This window comes from Dendrobates tinctorius, unplaced genomic scaffold (genome assembly GCF_039654945.1).
Source record: "Dendrobates tinctorius isolate UK_male_01 unplaced genomic scaffold, ASM3965494v1 ptg000011l, whole genome shotgun sequence".
In the NCBI taxonomy this organism is placed as follows: Eukaryota; Metazoa; Chordata; class Amphibia; order Anura; family Dendrobatidae; genus Dendrobates; species Dendrobates tinctorius.
This window is the reverse complement of record NW_027361679.1, coordinates 41,685,000-41,701,001: the sequence shown is the minus strand read 5'-3', so window position 1 is coordinate 41,701,001 and position 16,002 is coordinate 41,685,000. Positions and strand designations below refer to the sequence as shown.

The window sequence follows — 16,002 nt, the reverse complement described above, 5'->3', positions numbered from 1 at the left end:
GACACTTTTGGATTGTGTGAGGCCCACTGAATATCATAGCGCTTTGTCACAGGCTCGATGTCGCAGGTGTGAAAAATATCACTAGAGGATAACGGAGATTTTGAATTTCTGCACACACTTGTGGACACTGGACACTTTTGGATTGTGTGAGGCCCACTGAATATCACAGCGCTATGTCACAGGCTCGATGTCGCAGGTGTGAAAAATGTCACTAGAGGATAACGGAGATTTTGAATTTCTGCGCACACTTGTGGACACTGGACACTTTTGGATTGTGTGAGGCCCACTGAATATCAAAGCGCTATGTCACAGGCTTGATGTCGCAGGTGTGAAAAATGTGACTAGAGGATAACGGAGATTTTGAATTTCAGCACACACTTGTGGACACTGGACACTTTTGGATTGTGTGAGGCCCAGTGAACATCACAGCGCTATGTCACAGGCAGAAATTGGCTAGTGTATGACAAACTACAAGGTGTATATAGAATTGGGCAGAATAGGAATCTCCCTAGAGTGTAGGTCTGTAAGAATGGAACAAGTCCTCGACTTATCCTTACAGAGCGACACACAGATAGCTTCACTGTGGCCGTGATAACAGCCGTTGCACAGTACTGAGAGAGGAGCGTGCAGGTACACGGCTGTCCGGTGTACGTAAAATTGTCAAGCTCCATGTTTTTTAAGTATACGGACTGACACACGCTGTCTCTCTATAGTTTTGAATGTGATCAAACAGCAAATATATTTAACTGTTTTAAAACTAGACAAAACTAGAAGGTGCAGGTCTGTAAGGACGGAACATGTCCTCAACTTATCCTTACAGAGCGACACACAGATAGCTTCACTGTGGCCGTGATAACAGCCGTTACACGGTACTGAGAGAGGAACGTGCACGTACACGGCTGTCCGATGTACGTAAAATTGTCAAGCTCCGTGTTTTTTAAGTATACGGACTGACACACGCTGTCTCTCTATAGTTTTGAATGTGATCAAACAGCAAATATATTTAACTGTTTGAAAACTAGACAAAACTAGAAGGTGCAGGTCTGTAAGAATGGAACATGTCCTCGACTTATCCTTACAGAGCGACACACAGAGAGCTTCACTGTGGCCGTGATAACAGCCGTTACACGGTACTGAGAGAGGAGCGTGCACGTACACGGCTGTCCGGTGTACGTAAAATTGTCAAGCTCCGTGTTTTTTAAGTATACGGACTGACACACGCTGTCTCTCTATAGTTTTGAATGTGATCAAACAGCAAATATATTTAACTGTTTGAAAGCTAGACAAAACTAGAAGGTGCAGGTCTGTAAGAACGGAACATGTCCTCGACTTATCCTTACAGAGTGACACACAGATAGCTTCATTGTGGCTGTGATAACAGCCGTTACACGGTACTGTGTGAGGAGTGTGCACCGCTGTATGGTGTGAAAAAATGCACGCTCAGTACCTCACCAGGACAAAAAAAAAAATTGGTATTGCTTTTAAAAAAGCAGTTTGCAGAGCAGTGGGTAAACAGCAATGCAGCCATCCGGAAGCCTTAGAAGGCAGCCTAACAACCAACACTGCTGATCCAGCAAAATATAGCCTCCACTTGCACTGCACACACAGTGACTGGTGTGTTGTACAGGCAAAATCGCTAGCAGCAGAAGCAGTTTTTGGTGTCTTCTTCCCTGCCTAACGCTCTCCCTACAAAATCATCATCAGCAGCAGCTCTCCCTATTCTGGGATCAGCATGAGTAACATGGCGGTCGGCGTGCACTCCCTTTTATACCCCCTGTGATGCCCACCAAAGCAAGCCAATCACTTGCATGCTCTTCTGAAAGATGGTGGTGACCCCTGCCTATGTCATCACGTTGCCCACAGTGTACGTGGATCCTGATTGGCTGAAAAAGAGCGCAAAACAAACTTTTGAAACGCGACTTTGGCGCTTAAGTCGCCGACCTCGTGGCCGACCTCATCTTAGGGTCGGGTTTCGTTTTATGAAACCCGACTTTGCCAAAAGTCGGCGACGTTTGAAATTTTTTGACCCGTTTCGCTCAATTCTACTGATTTCTGTTGTTCGGTAGACGTGGTCTGTGGGTTCTGAAGGGAAGAGGTGCGACCCAGCTGTTGGTCTCATCTTTTACAAGTCCCTTGTCCAATGCCTCTAAGAACAACTTGTCCTCTACTGACATTGCTACTTGGTTGTCTTGCTTAGTTCTCTGGAAGACTGTGCACCCCAACTGATCCTCATAGCTTCCTGATATTATACTGCTGTCGTGGGTGAAGTCTACAGTATTAGATAATTTGGCAGTTGGATACTGTGTGGTAGTTCTCTGACATGGAACTCATTGTTACAAGGTTGAAACAGAGATGGGCATCCTTTCTCCAATGTATTTATTAGCATACTTGTCACTGAAGATGGGGCATGCATATGTCCCAAGCATACGTTCATTATTATGACCGATCCTAGGTCTAGCTTTTGGGCATAGGGAGCATTGTGGAGTCCATTGATATGACATCTCACTTTATGAACCTGTAAGGATATCTCTTCCCAACAGCAGTATTATCTGGGCCTGATGGTCGAGTTCCGGTATAAGGTGTGCTATGCGTTTCAAGTGAGCGTGATGGATTGCCACATCTGGCGTAGGGATTTCAGATCTGTTGTCTGGGATCTGATTACACTCGATGATTGTAGGTAGTGGTAGGCAGAATTGTCCATCTACGGACTCAATTTGGTTGTCAGTAGCTTTCCTGCCTGCTGTTGTCACAGTACCTGCACACGTCTTTAATGAGTAGGGAGTGCTTGGCCCTTTGATGTTGAATAGGTCAAAAAATGTTGATCTAGCCAAGGATCGGTTACTTTGATCATCCAACATAGCATACAGTCTTACAGCTTTGTCTCTATGACCCTTTGGGTACACTCTGACGAGGCATATTTTTGAACAGAACCTACTGTCCATTGTCCCTTTACAGACTTCAGTACATTGTGAAATGATCTCTGGCGTAGCTGCATCAGTGTTCCTTTCCTCCCTGCCATGCTCACTGTCATTTGGCGTGTTTTGTGCACTCCATGGAGGTGGGCCAGGGTGTAGAGCAGTGTTATATGATCTGTGGTGCCACACTCTGTGCATTTTACACTGACCTTACAATCCTTGGATTTCAGGAGAGGATGAGGCTTCTGATGGAGCGGGCACTGCTTGTCAGGTTCTTGTACCTTTGTCTCTGATTGGGAGCAGCCAGCAGACCTGTAATTGGAACTTGGAGAAGAAACATAAGTCTTGTGCACTGCCATAGATGGTATGCATGTATTTGCAGCTGGTGACGGTGTGGCATATGACATTTCAAAGTCAAAGCTGGGATCGTTTCTAATTGTCGCTTGTTTGTGTATAAAGTCTACAAAAACGGAGAAGGGAGGGAATGGAACCCTGTGTTTGTATTTGTATGTGGAGCCATGTGTGAGCCACCTCTCTTGTAGATTGTAGGGCAACTTTTGGAGTATAGGGTTAACACCTTTGGCTGTGTCAAGGAATGCAAGTCCATGTAGGTCACCCTCATATTTGGCAACTAAGACTTCTTTTAGCAGGTCACTTAGTTCTCTAAGTTTCTGGAGAACTTTGTTAGATATTATTATGAAAGTGATCGATTCTTTTGAACAGGCTCTCTCTATTACCTCTGCTGAGCCGTAACACTCGTCTAGCCTCTTCCAGATCTCTTTGAGGCCAATTTGAGGGTGGTTTATATTAATATCTCTGATCCTTACTGCGTGTTTGACTGACTCTTCTCCTAGGTATTTGACTAAGAGGTCTATCTCTTCACTGTGTTGTAGCCCCAAGTCTCTAGTGACATTTTGGAAGGAAGCTTTCCAAGGTCTGTAACCTTCAGTGTGGTCAGTGAATTTCATGACTCCCTTGGCACCCAGATCATTTCATGTGAAGAACTTAGCAAATTCTGTTGTGAACCAGTTGTCAGCAGAGCACACTGATGATGGGTCACCCTGATAGTGATGTGAGGTGCGTTGATACCTTTTAGTATCCTCAGGGTGGTGCCAGCCGGTGTCATATTGCTTCGGTCTGATGTGCGGTGTGTCAGCAAGGTGATTCACGTTGGTTACCTGGTGAGGGGCAAGGTAGTCATTAGCAGAGTTTTGCTCCATGTTCTCCTGGAGCTGAGCCTCATGATGACTCTCACTCACTTCACTGGATGTGTAGTGTTCTTGGTTATAGTTTGGATCAGGAAGTTCATTAACATACTGAGATGTGCGTTGTTGCGAATCTTGTAGTGGCAACTTCAGATTTGACGTACTGCTTCAGCTATGCAGCTCAGGGTTTTTGCATGGCTTCTAGCGATTCTGCTTCAGCTAGGACTGCGGCAGCTTCTCTTTTTGCTGCTAGGCTCTCTAAGGCGGCATCCACGCGTGCCGTCTCTAACTACGCCTTTCTCCTTTGATCATCTAGGCATGCTTTCTGTAATTTAAGTTGCATCTTTCTTCAGCATAGCTTGCTCACATTTTGGGAGCTTCAGCATTTGCGCGGGCAATGGCGACCGCGCTGCTGATGGATTAAGTCTTTGAGGAGACGGAAGTAAGAGATTTTGTCCTGTGTGATTTGTGAGACATTTTGTCTTGGGGAATGCTTGACTGTGCAGAGATTGCTGTAGCTGTGTTAAGTCTCTGTGTAGCCGGTGACTTAAATATCACTAGGTGGATGGCTGCAGTTTCACTAGTTCCTGCAAGCTGGATGGAAGGCTGTCTTTTCCCTGAGTTCCACTAGCTGGATGGCTGCTGTTTCATTGGCCCCTGCAGGATGGAAGGCTATCCTTTCTCTGAGTTCCCACTAGCTGGATGGCCGCTGTTTCACTATTCTGTCCTCACTAAATGAAGCAGAATTCATGTAGCTTATACAGGCAGCTAAATTGCTATACCGGGTCCAATAAGGAGACGGTAGGTTGAATTGTGCTTTATTGAATGTAGTGGTACATTGGCGTGGTAAAACTACAAACAAAACATATATGCATACAATCAATACTGGGTTCATCAGGGATTCATATATACACAATACAATGTAAATCAACATCTGGGCTAATAGCTAACCAGGGGAGAACTAACTAAGCAGGCTATTAGGAGACAGGGATTGGATACAGGAAACATAAATACAAACCAGCGATACTATCACAAGGGGAGAAGAAAAATGAAATGCTTCCTGAATGCAGGCAGAAGGAAAATGGTGGACTGGAGGGAAATAACATAATCCTTTGCAAAAGGCTACCAGGATGCATTGCAATATTTACCAGGATGCACTGCAATGGAGGGAAATACAGCAAAGTGAAAGTAAAACACAATAACACTGCAGTTATGACTCTGGTCACTAGATGGAGCCAAAAAACAGTGTAAACATTAACAAGCAGAATAATCAGGATTATAAATTAAATGTCGGAGACAGAACAACATTCACACATTCAGTATTTGGTCAGTATTTTACATCAGTATTTGTAAGCCAAAACCAGGAGTGGGTGATAAATACAGAAGTGGTGATGTGTTTCTTTTCCTCTTATTGTTCCACTCCTGGTTTTGGATTACAAATGCTGATGTAAAATACTGACCAATACACTTTGGCGGAATGTGCATCCAGCTATAACAGGGGCTGCCATTGGTGATCCCCCCTTCCGCGCAGACCCGGTTGCAGATACATATAGAGAATTCTTTGCTTATCTTGTCTTCTTTTACTCTATACGAAGAGGCGTTATATATAAGGAAATAGGAAGAAACATATTCTGATGTAACTGACAGTACATTTTTCCATCCTTCCTCTTTCTTTACTGTTCTCCTTTCAGCTAGTAATGAGTTCTGTATCATCTCCTCAGTTGTATTGCACTGGCTGCCAGTTGCCTGTGAAATGTGAGACCGGGGAGGGCTGTCCTGCTTCCTTATCCCAGCCTCTTGCACTGTGCAGAGTAGTGACACATTCACACACACGATCAGTCCTTGCAAGTTCAGGGACAGTGCCCTGCCACACACACTACATAGAGCCTAAGTGCCTGGCACTAATCCCGGCCTGTAGAGGGGTCTGCATCTGGGGCTCACAGGGGTCTCTCTGCATGGCCACACTGCATGAATCACAGCTGTATGTGAAGAACTTCATCTCACTGACAAGACATACTTATCTGATTGCCCCCTTGCCTTGTGGATTGCTACAATAAATTGGATTTACTTATCATAGACATCATTTGCTGCTCTTGATTTGATCCATTGTCGGAAAAGGGTAAGTGTTCCGCCTTCTGTTTCTCCAAATAAATTCTTTAATGATTGACACTGAAAGTTCTTCAGCCACCCTAGAAAGGAGCAGCTGTCTTGTGGAATGTGTCTGGGTGACCGGGGACTCTGTTCCCCCATAGGGTTAGTGAAAGGTCCACAAGGGCTGGTGTCACTGGGTACACATCATGCCCACCGCCACTGTTCTTGCTTTGTAGGTTTTTGCCTGTCCTATAGGATTAGGTTTTCCTATAAGAAACAGTCTGTATGCTCATAATGTAAAGGATCCCATAAGCTAAGTTTGCAGCTGCTACTATATGAGCTCTTGCATCCATGAAGAATTTGTGTAGACAGCAGCCTACATGATGTTCTTATATTTCAGAAATTGTGTCAGTGTAACACATGTCTCTGTGTTTATTTATAAAATGGTTGATGTTCCTTTTAGTGCCATGTGTGTACGGTGACATTGGGGATGTTGTGCTTTGCTGGAAAGTATTGGGAAATATTGCTGGTTCCTAAAAAACAATTGTTTCTGCCATTGATGATAAATGTTCTGATTGATCGTCAAAGGTGTCAAATATTTATTACAAATATTCTGCTAATTTTAGAGGTGTTAACATGCAATCTAATGCCACAGACTTTAAAGCAAATCTCCAGGTGATGGTAACCATAAAATAACAGGGTAGGAAAGTGTGAGCTATGCTAGAACAATTACACCATCAGTTTTTACGACATATGACACATTGACTACATATTATTGGTTGTCCTCATTGTCCATTGGAGAAAATGGTAGTCTAAGGATCTGTTGACACATTCTATTTTTGCAGGGGTTTTTTAAGACTTTTTTAATGCAAATTTTGTATGCAAAGTTTCAGCTGCATTTCACAGTACCAGCAAAGTTTGAGACTTTAGAAATCTCATGCACACGTCTTTTTTGTCCTGTGTTATTTGCAAAATGCAGCATGTCACATCTTTCAGCGTTTTTTCACAGCCTTTGCAGCGTTTTTCACCCATTGAAAGCAATGGATAGTGCAAAAAACGCTGCAAAAGTGCAGGCGTCAGGTTTTGCTATGTTTTTGATGCCAAAACCTTTTGAAGTTGAGTTATATTTTTTTTATGTACTAAACTTTATCAGCATGCACAAGAGATAAAAAAGAAGTAAAAAAATGCACCAAAAATGCCGGAAAAAAACGCAGCAAAACTTTTATTTTTGTAAGCAGCTTAAATGCTGCTTAAACTTTACATAAAAAAGGCGCATAAGCGCAACGTGTGAACATAGCCTAAGACTTTCCTGTGGACTTTGTCAGCACCTAGCAGAAGAATTCAGCAAAGCCCAGTAAATGGAGAGCTCCAGACTTATGAAAACAGGCATGGTGGCACGGAGAACTTGTGCTTTCACAAAGTGAATTTTTGATGTTTTATTTACAAGTGGAGTTTTATTTTTGATTTAAAGAAGGCTGATTTATTTTTTAGTTTAATTTAATTTAAACTGAATACCTCCTCCAATTCTGGAATAGTTTTTCTTTTTCTTCTGGGCCCCTGTTTTCCAAAGTTATGCCCCCAGGTAATAAAGATGCAGATCTTTCCAGCAACCAGATGCAAACTTCTATGTGGGCTTTTCTTTTTTTCTTGTCTATGACTGAAGCTCAGTTGTATCCAGGAAAATTTGCCTGAGTTTCAATCAGCTTGACATACAAGTAGTTTCCACCTTGTGGTTGCTCGATTACCGATTGTGGAAAGTTGTACAAGTGCTTCTAAGTTTACTTTCTGCTTGAGACAATGGTTGTTGATTCTTCAAAATTTTTCACAATGTTCTTAAATTGATGAGATCTTACGATTATCAGTAAATAATGTATGTTGCATATTAACCCCTTAATGACTATGGACGTGCAGAGTCCGTCATGGCAGGAGGTAACTTACCGCACCCTGACGGACTCAGCACGTCCTGCCTTTGAACTGTCACTGCGTGTAAACACGCAGTTTCAGTTCAGTGCCAACAGCTGTCTATGACAGCTGAGAAGCACAGGAAGGGGAACAGGGATCCTTGCAGTCGGTCCCTGCACCCACAGCGCTGTGATTGGTCGGTCAATCTGAAAGACCAAACACAGCAGTGATGAGCAGGAGAAGCTGAAATTTGAGCTTCTCCTTGCCCGATCAGTGTAGGAGCTCAGCGCTGCAGTGACTGAGCTTCTGCACTGACAGCTTGGAGTGGTGCCCCCGCCGCCCCTGGCTGTTAACCCCCTCACTGCTGTGATCGAGCGTGATCGTAGTGTTCAGAGGGGGAGGCAGAGGGTAGGGGGCTCCCTCTGCCTCAGGTCGGCGTCCCTGCGATGTAATCACGGGGCACGACCTGTGCCATCATGACCCGGAGGTGTCATGACAACCTCCGGGTCATTTACCTACGGAGAGCTGGTGAGACCATGTATGTCAGCAGCTTTCAGCATAAGTATAATGCATTACAATGCTGGAGCATTGTAATGTATTATACTTAAAGTGAAAGCGAAAGTGAAAGTCCTATAAAGGGACAAGGTAAAAAAAAACATTTTTTAAAAAAAATGTAAAAAAAATTATTAAAAAATAATATTAAAAAATCCCTAAAAAAATCCCCTAAAAATTACACATTTTTATGTAAAAAAAAATAAAATAAACAAAAAAATACACATGTTTGGTATCACCACGTCCGTAAAAATCCCATCTATAAAAGTGTCACCCTAGTTAACCCCTTCAGTGAACGCCATAAAAAAACACAAAAAAGTAGCAAATTATACTTTTTCCAAGCAGTATCATCGTACCGCTTGGAAAAAGTGCAATAACACGCGATCAAAAACACGAATATAAATAAACATGGTACCGCTAAAAATGTCATCTTGTCGCGCAAAAAATGAGCCACCATACAGCATCATCAGCAAAAAAATAAAAAAGTTATAGCTCGCAGACTAAAGTGGTGCAAAAATATTTTTTCTATAAAAGTTTTTATTGCATAAAAACACCAAAACATAAAAAAAGATATAAATGAGTTATCGCTGTAATCGTAGTGACCCGAAGAATAAAGCTGCCATACTAATTTTACCACATGCGGAACGGAGGGGGAAAAAAAAAGCATTCCTAAATTGTTGGTTTTTGTTCATTCAAGAAATGAACAGAAAAATCAGAATGGAAAGCGATCAAAAAACGTTATGTGCCCAAAAATGGTACCAATAAAAACGTCAGCTCTTCCTGCAAAAATCAAGCCCACTCATGACTCTGTTGGCCGAAATATGGAAAAATTATAGCTCATTGAAGATAATTTTTGTGGAAAAAAAGTATGATTTTTTAATTTTCACTGCTCTGCGTTTTAAACTTCTGTGAAGCACTTGGGGGTTCAGAGTGCTCACCACACATCTAGATAAGCTCCATGGGGGGTCTAGTTTTGAAAATGGGGTCACTTGTGGGGGTTTTCTACTGTTTTGGCACATCAGGGGCTCTGCAAACGCAACATGACGCCGGTAGAACATTCCATCAAAGTCTCCATTCCAAAACTGTGCTCCTTCCCTTCTGAACTCTGCCATGTGCCCAAACAGTGAATCCACCCCACATATGGAGTATCAGTGTACTCAGGACAAATTGCACCACAACTTTTGGGGTCCTATTTCTCCTGTTACCCTTGTGAAAATAAAAATTTGTGGGCAAAAAGATCATTTTTGTGGAAAAACAGAGATTTTTTTATTTTCATGGCTCTATGTTATAAACTTCTGTGAAGTACTTGGGGGTTCAAAGTGCTCAACACACATCTAGATAAGCTCCTTGGGGGTCTAGTTTCCAAAATGGGGTCACTTGTGGGGGGTTTCCACTGTTTAGGCACATCAGGGGCTCTCCAAATGCGACATGGCGTCCGATCTCAATCCAGCCCAAAAAGTCAAATGGCACTCGTTCCCTTCCGAGCTCTGCCATGCACCCAAATAGTAATTTACCCCCACATATGGGGTATCAGCGTACTCAGGAAAAATTGCACAATAACTTTTGGGGTCCTGTTACCCTTTGGAAAATAAAAATTGGGGGTGAAAAGATCATTTTTGTGGAAAAAATATGATTTTTTAATTTTACGGCTCTACATTATAACCTTCTGTGAAGCCCTTGGGGGTTCAAAGTGCTCAGCACACATTTAGATAAGTTCCTTGGGGGGTCTAGTTTCCAAAATGGGGTCACTTATGGGGGGGTTTCCACTGCTTAGGTACATCAGGGGCTCTCCAAACACGACATGGCGTCCGCTCTCGATTCCAGCCAGTTTGACATTCAAAATCTCAAATGATGCTCCTTCCCTTCTGAGCTCTGCCGTGTGCCTAACGATTGGTCTTCCTCCACACATGGGGAATTGGTGTACTCAGGAGAAATTGCACTACAAATATTGTGGTTCATTTTCTCCTGAAACCCTTGACAAAATAAAAAAAATTGTGTCCAAATAAAAATTTTTGGGAAAAAAAGTTAAATGTTCATTTTTTCCTTCCACATTGCTTCAATTCTTTTGAAGTACCTAAATGGTTAATAAACTTGTTGAATGTGGTTTTGAACACCTTGAGGGGTTCAGTTTTTAGAATGGTGTCACTTTTGGGTATTTTCTGTTATATTGACCCCCCAAACTCACTTCAAATGTGAGGTGGTCCCTAAAAAAATGGTTTTGTAAATTTTGTTGGAAAAATGAGAAATCACTGGTCATCTTCTAACCCTTATAACATCCTAAGAAAAAAAAATTTTGGTTCCAAAATTGTGCAGATGTAAAGTAGACATGTGGGAAATGTTATTTATTAACTATTTTTTGTGACATATCTCTGATTTAAGGGCATAAAAATTAAAAGTTTGAAAATTGCAACATTTTAAAAATTTTCACCATATTTCCATTTTTTCATAAATAAACGCAAGTCATATCGAAGAAATTTTACCACTAACATGAAGTACAATATGTCACGAAAAAACATTCTCAGAATCAGCGGGATCCGTTGAAGCGTTCCAGAGTTATAACCACATAAAGTGACAGTGGTCCAATTTCAAAATTAAGGCCTGGTCTTTAACCTACAAAATGGCTTGGCCGTTAAGGGGTTAAGGGTCTCAAAAAAAAGGCTACAATGGTAAGGATCATTTTGAAATATCACACTAATGATCAAGCTTGAAAATTATGATGGTTCAGTATGTGATAAAAATTAAAGAGGTTGTGCCTAGATTGGACGTTATCCCTATACATAAGATAACTTTTTGATAGCTTTTGGTTCATCCTCTGGGACTCGCACCGATCTTTAGAAAAGGGCTTGAAGAGTCCCTTTGAAATGGAGTGGAAGCAGAGCATGCCCACCTCCTATCCATTCATTCTCAATGGCAGTGCTGAAGAAGGCTATTTCCGGTGGTCCTATTAAGAATGAATGGAGCAAAGGTGTGCATGCTTGGTCTGTTTTTCATGCAGGCAGGGGGCTTCAGAACCCCATTCCTGGTATTGGTGGGGGGTTCAGTCATTGGACTCCATTGATCAGGAAGTTAACTTCTACCCTGTAGATAGAGGGGAACTTCTAAACTTGGCACAGCCCCTTTATGTGAACATTTAATTTACCGTATGAGATTTTGCCTATTAGATTTCCATAAGTTGTACTGCTGCCTGCAGAGAGAGATGGCACATGCAAGGAGAGGGGGAACATAGGATGATCTAACTACTGTATCTGAAAATGTAACTGAAATGTAAAGTGCTGCGGAATGTGTCGTCGCTATAGAAATAAAATTTATTATTATTATATTATTATCTATTGCACAGGCAAACATCTCTTCTGATTAGATGTAAATTACTCCTTGAATTTGAAAACACACAAGTATTGTACAGTAGGAAGTTGATATTCATAAATACAGAGCTGAAGGTTTTGGGTACTGGGATCGATAATGCCAATATCTATGCAAAATTCCTAGCATTGCAGTATTGATCAGTGTCATTCTATGCACAAATCTACATGTGCTAATAAAGCTTCCTACTGCTTGTGTAGCACACAAAATAATACGGTGGCAATGGCATTAACAATCCTGTTTGCTATATTTCCCATGACAGCAGTAGGAAGATCATACATCTCAAATAGGCATATAAGACAAACTGTATGTACACCAAAAATATCAAATAAGTAATATCTTTATTAAATATAGAGAAATCATAAAAAAATCTGGAAAAGAATCCCTTCCAAAATGATTTTAAAACCAAACAAGATACGTAGCACCAATCTCATAACAATATGGAGGGCCACAAATAAGTGATAAACCATAACGTGCTATTTAAATCCAAATTATGCAAAGACCAATATATAAGAATACTTGATGCAGACACATTGTAAATGCTCAATATACAAATAAATTCTATACCCTTACACTGTAAAAGATCAACAAGTTTCCAAAGATGAATCAAATACAGATATTGTAGTATGCTAATCTGAAATATAAATGAACACAGCAATAAAAGTGTCCTAATGTATGAATATAATGTCATGGCAAACAGCATCCTGTTATATCCAGTATTACATCAGAAAGACATTGGACAGCAGTGTGAGAGGCCTCTAATTACCTCAGCATCCCCTGTATCTCCAGTATTAGATCAGAAAGATGATGGACAGCAGTGTGAGCAGCCTCTCCTTTCCTCCGGTTACTAATCTCGGCTTGTCTGACCTCGCTCCTGGCTCCGCCGGCTCCCTCTTTCATTTTCATTTTCTCTCCCGTACAGGAGTTAGCTCCACCTCTGGCCACTCCCCCTGTGTTTACGTGTCTCAGGTCCTGCTCTCGTGCGACTCGCACTTAGCTGCGGCCGCACTCTCGGATTCTAGATTACTGCCTCCCTCCTTACTTTGCCCTGGTGTTCATCACATTGATATTTTGTTCTTCAAAATTTGTAGAATAATAAACTGCAGGGCTGGTACAATGGGTAATCAGCAGGCATTGAACATATTTAAAAACACAGATTGTTCAATTAACCTGTGTCTTTTTCCTCCAAGGTTGTTTAGAAGAATAAATTGTAGTGGCTGATACACTAAGTGATCAACAGGCCTTCAACCAATTAACATTCAAAATTTCAACATACAAGAGTCAACATACAGGCTAATATGAACAATGGCTCATGTCTCATGACCCACTGAATAATACGTCTGGCATAATTAAGAATAAATGATGTATCGTAGCAAGTAACCTGTGTTTTAAATTTTATTTCATAAATCAATAGTTCACATGAAAGTAAGAAACTGCAATATGTCTTATCAGAGATAGAAGGTAGGAGAAGGCAGTTTCTACTGATAAGAGTCTATGAAGAAGGGAGGAGCTCTGCCTTAAGCTCCTCCCTTCTCTTCCCTTCTATATAAAATCTTATCAGTAGCAACTGTCTTCTATCTCAGTAAGGTAAAATTCTGTCTTTACTAAATACGGCTTTAACTGTGAATAAAGAATTTTGGAAACGACTGATCAGTCCTGGCAGAAAATGATTTCTCTAATAAGATATATCACAGAGTTTCTTATTTTCAAGTGAACTATTGATTTATGAAATAAAAATTAAAAATGGACAGTTACACTTTAAATTCTGATCTCTCCTTCATGTAAAAAGAGTCACTCTGATAATGCACTTAACATCATATTAGGAAATGGCTGATATTCAACTTTAAAATGGCTCCAAAATGGTGCTTCACCTTACAAGGTGCTTCTCACATTTTGTCAAGTCTCGGAATTTAAGAAGATGTTTGCCACTGTATTGCTTAGAGACTATAAAAGGCCTTATAAATCACCAATTATTGTTGTTTGCTTTTTACTGCACCTTGTACACCATGTAATATTGCTTTCACAAGCATTAAACATCCCTTGGTAGCCTCTTGGCAGTTGTCTTCACACAGCTGCTGCATTATTGTGCACTCTGTTACTAATATACTAAAAGAATGCCATAGACCTTAACAGCAAAGTGCATGCAAATTGTACAGCTTTCCAGACCCATAGCAAATATTGAGTTTATGCTGTGCACATTTAGAATATATTAATACAAGTTGCATTTGCTATGTATTTTTAAGCTTAAAGAGGTTGTGTGGGACTTTAAACATTATTACAAATTAATACATATTAAAAAACATGAATCAAAAAGTATTTGACTGATACATGTTGGAAGGATCCAAGAAGGAGGTTAATCAAGTATGAGAAGAGTGGTAAAGTGAAGTGAGGTCAGAATGTGCGTAAAAATAACATATATAGACCCTCTAAACCATGGGTGCTGGGATAATCCAGAATCATATATAAATAAACACATGTATCTATAGACAAAGTGTAGTCAATCCATATGGGGAGGAATACAGTGTAGAGCTTACCCATGGTGTAATCAGTCGACCATACACAGTACCACAAATGCCCCGACGCGTGTTTCGCTGACCTGCTTTATCAAGGGGAGTGTGTTTATTTTAATATCATATATCGTTCTGTGTGGTGTTGTTTGGATACTTTGTATCTTTCTATAGGTTGTATATGTCAGTTACCAATTTATTGATGATGGAGAGACTAGTTTATAATTACGTATATCCCCTACATCTATTATGGTATGTTTTTAGATATCTTTATGATGTTAAACATTTGTAGCCTATCCTTAGGAGAGATAATCAATGCCTGATTGGTGGGGACACCGGACACCCCCACCGATCAACTGTTCTCGGTGTACTGCACATCCGCCACTTATTCAAGTTAATAGGGGGTGGATATACAGTACCACTGTTCCATAGACAGAGTTGTGCTGTGCAGCTCTGTAACTGAGCATTTGCCACCATGGGCAACACCGGAAACACCTGGCGGGCCCCTAAGGATAGACAATCAGTGTTAAAGTATAGATATATACATTTCTGTCTGTATTTTGTACCCTGCAGTAGTAGATTACCTATAGAAGTGAATCTTTGCTCAGTCTCTTTATGAATCCAATTTCCTACTGGGCGACAGAAAGATTTTTTTCTATTGTAATAAAGTAAAAACTGTCATGCACCATCAGATGTCCGATGTATGGGGGATTGTGCCCCATAACACTCCATATATACAGAACATGAAGTAGCATTGTATGGTGCTCCAGAGAATCTCATTGATTTGTAGTGTGAAGTCAACTCCTTGTACATTTAACCTTTAAGAGCCCATGTAGCTTCTGTGCTTTCTGCATAAGGTCTAAGAGGTTAAATCTACAATAGGAAATTTGCTATCTAATATGTGACGGAAATTCAAGGTATTTAAAGGATGAAGGAAATCTGAAGAGGTTTTTTCTCCATTTTAAAGACTATTGTAAGCTTTGTTATGGTAGTCTATTAACTGGCAGAAAGTATATTAGAAAAGAAAAGGTAAGCAGTTTCACTGTACATGTCAGGAAAGCTGTGATTTGCAGTCCACAGCCAGCTTTGTTTCACTGGCTTTTCCCTACAAGCAGAAATGTGCAAAAACAATGTAGATGTCAAACTGCATAACCTTTAAATGCCGCTAGGATCATATTTCTGTCTCTGGCAGGACTGTGAGCAGCAGCTTATGATATCATTTGAATAAATCACTGGATTTTTACTTATTTTTTTACTGTGTAAAAATAATCTAGATAGTAATTGAGGCACGACATGGAATTGGCGTTATTAGTGGTGAACAGAATTTTTCTTTTTTATCAGCGCATTCTAGATGCCTAGTCAGGGACCTTGGGAAAAATAAGAAAAGTACAGTATGTTAATAATGGGGACAAGGTTGTGATGACCTCTTATTCTTATCTATGAATAGTCTTCAGAATGAAATTGTAGTAT

At 40.8% G+C, this 16,002-nt stretch overlaps 1 protein-coding gene across 2 annotated transcripts in view; it reads left to right on the top strand.

Annotated features, from left to right (window-relative positions):
• Window positions 1-16,002, top strand: part of ARHGAP24 (Rho GTPase activating protein 24) — a 1,321,765-nt gene that overhangs the window by 505,952 nt on the left and 799,811 nt on the right. The window contains exon 1 of one of the 2 annotated variants that reach the window (XM_073541605.1): window positions 5,953-6,239. The exons of the other annotated variant lie outside the window; for it this stretch is intronic. The gene's annotated coding sequence lies outside the window, so the exon portion shown is untranslated. Of the gene's footprint in view, window positions 1-5,952; window positions 6,240-16,002 lie in introns of those variants that run through there. 2 annotated transcript variants of the gene reach the window in all.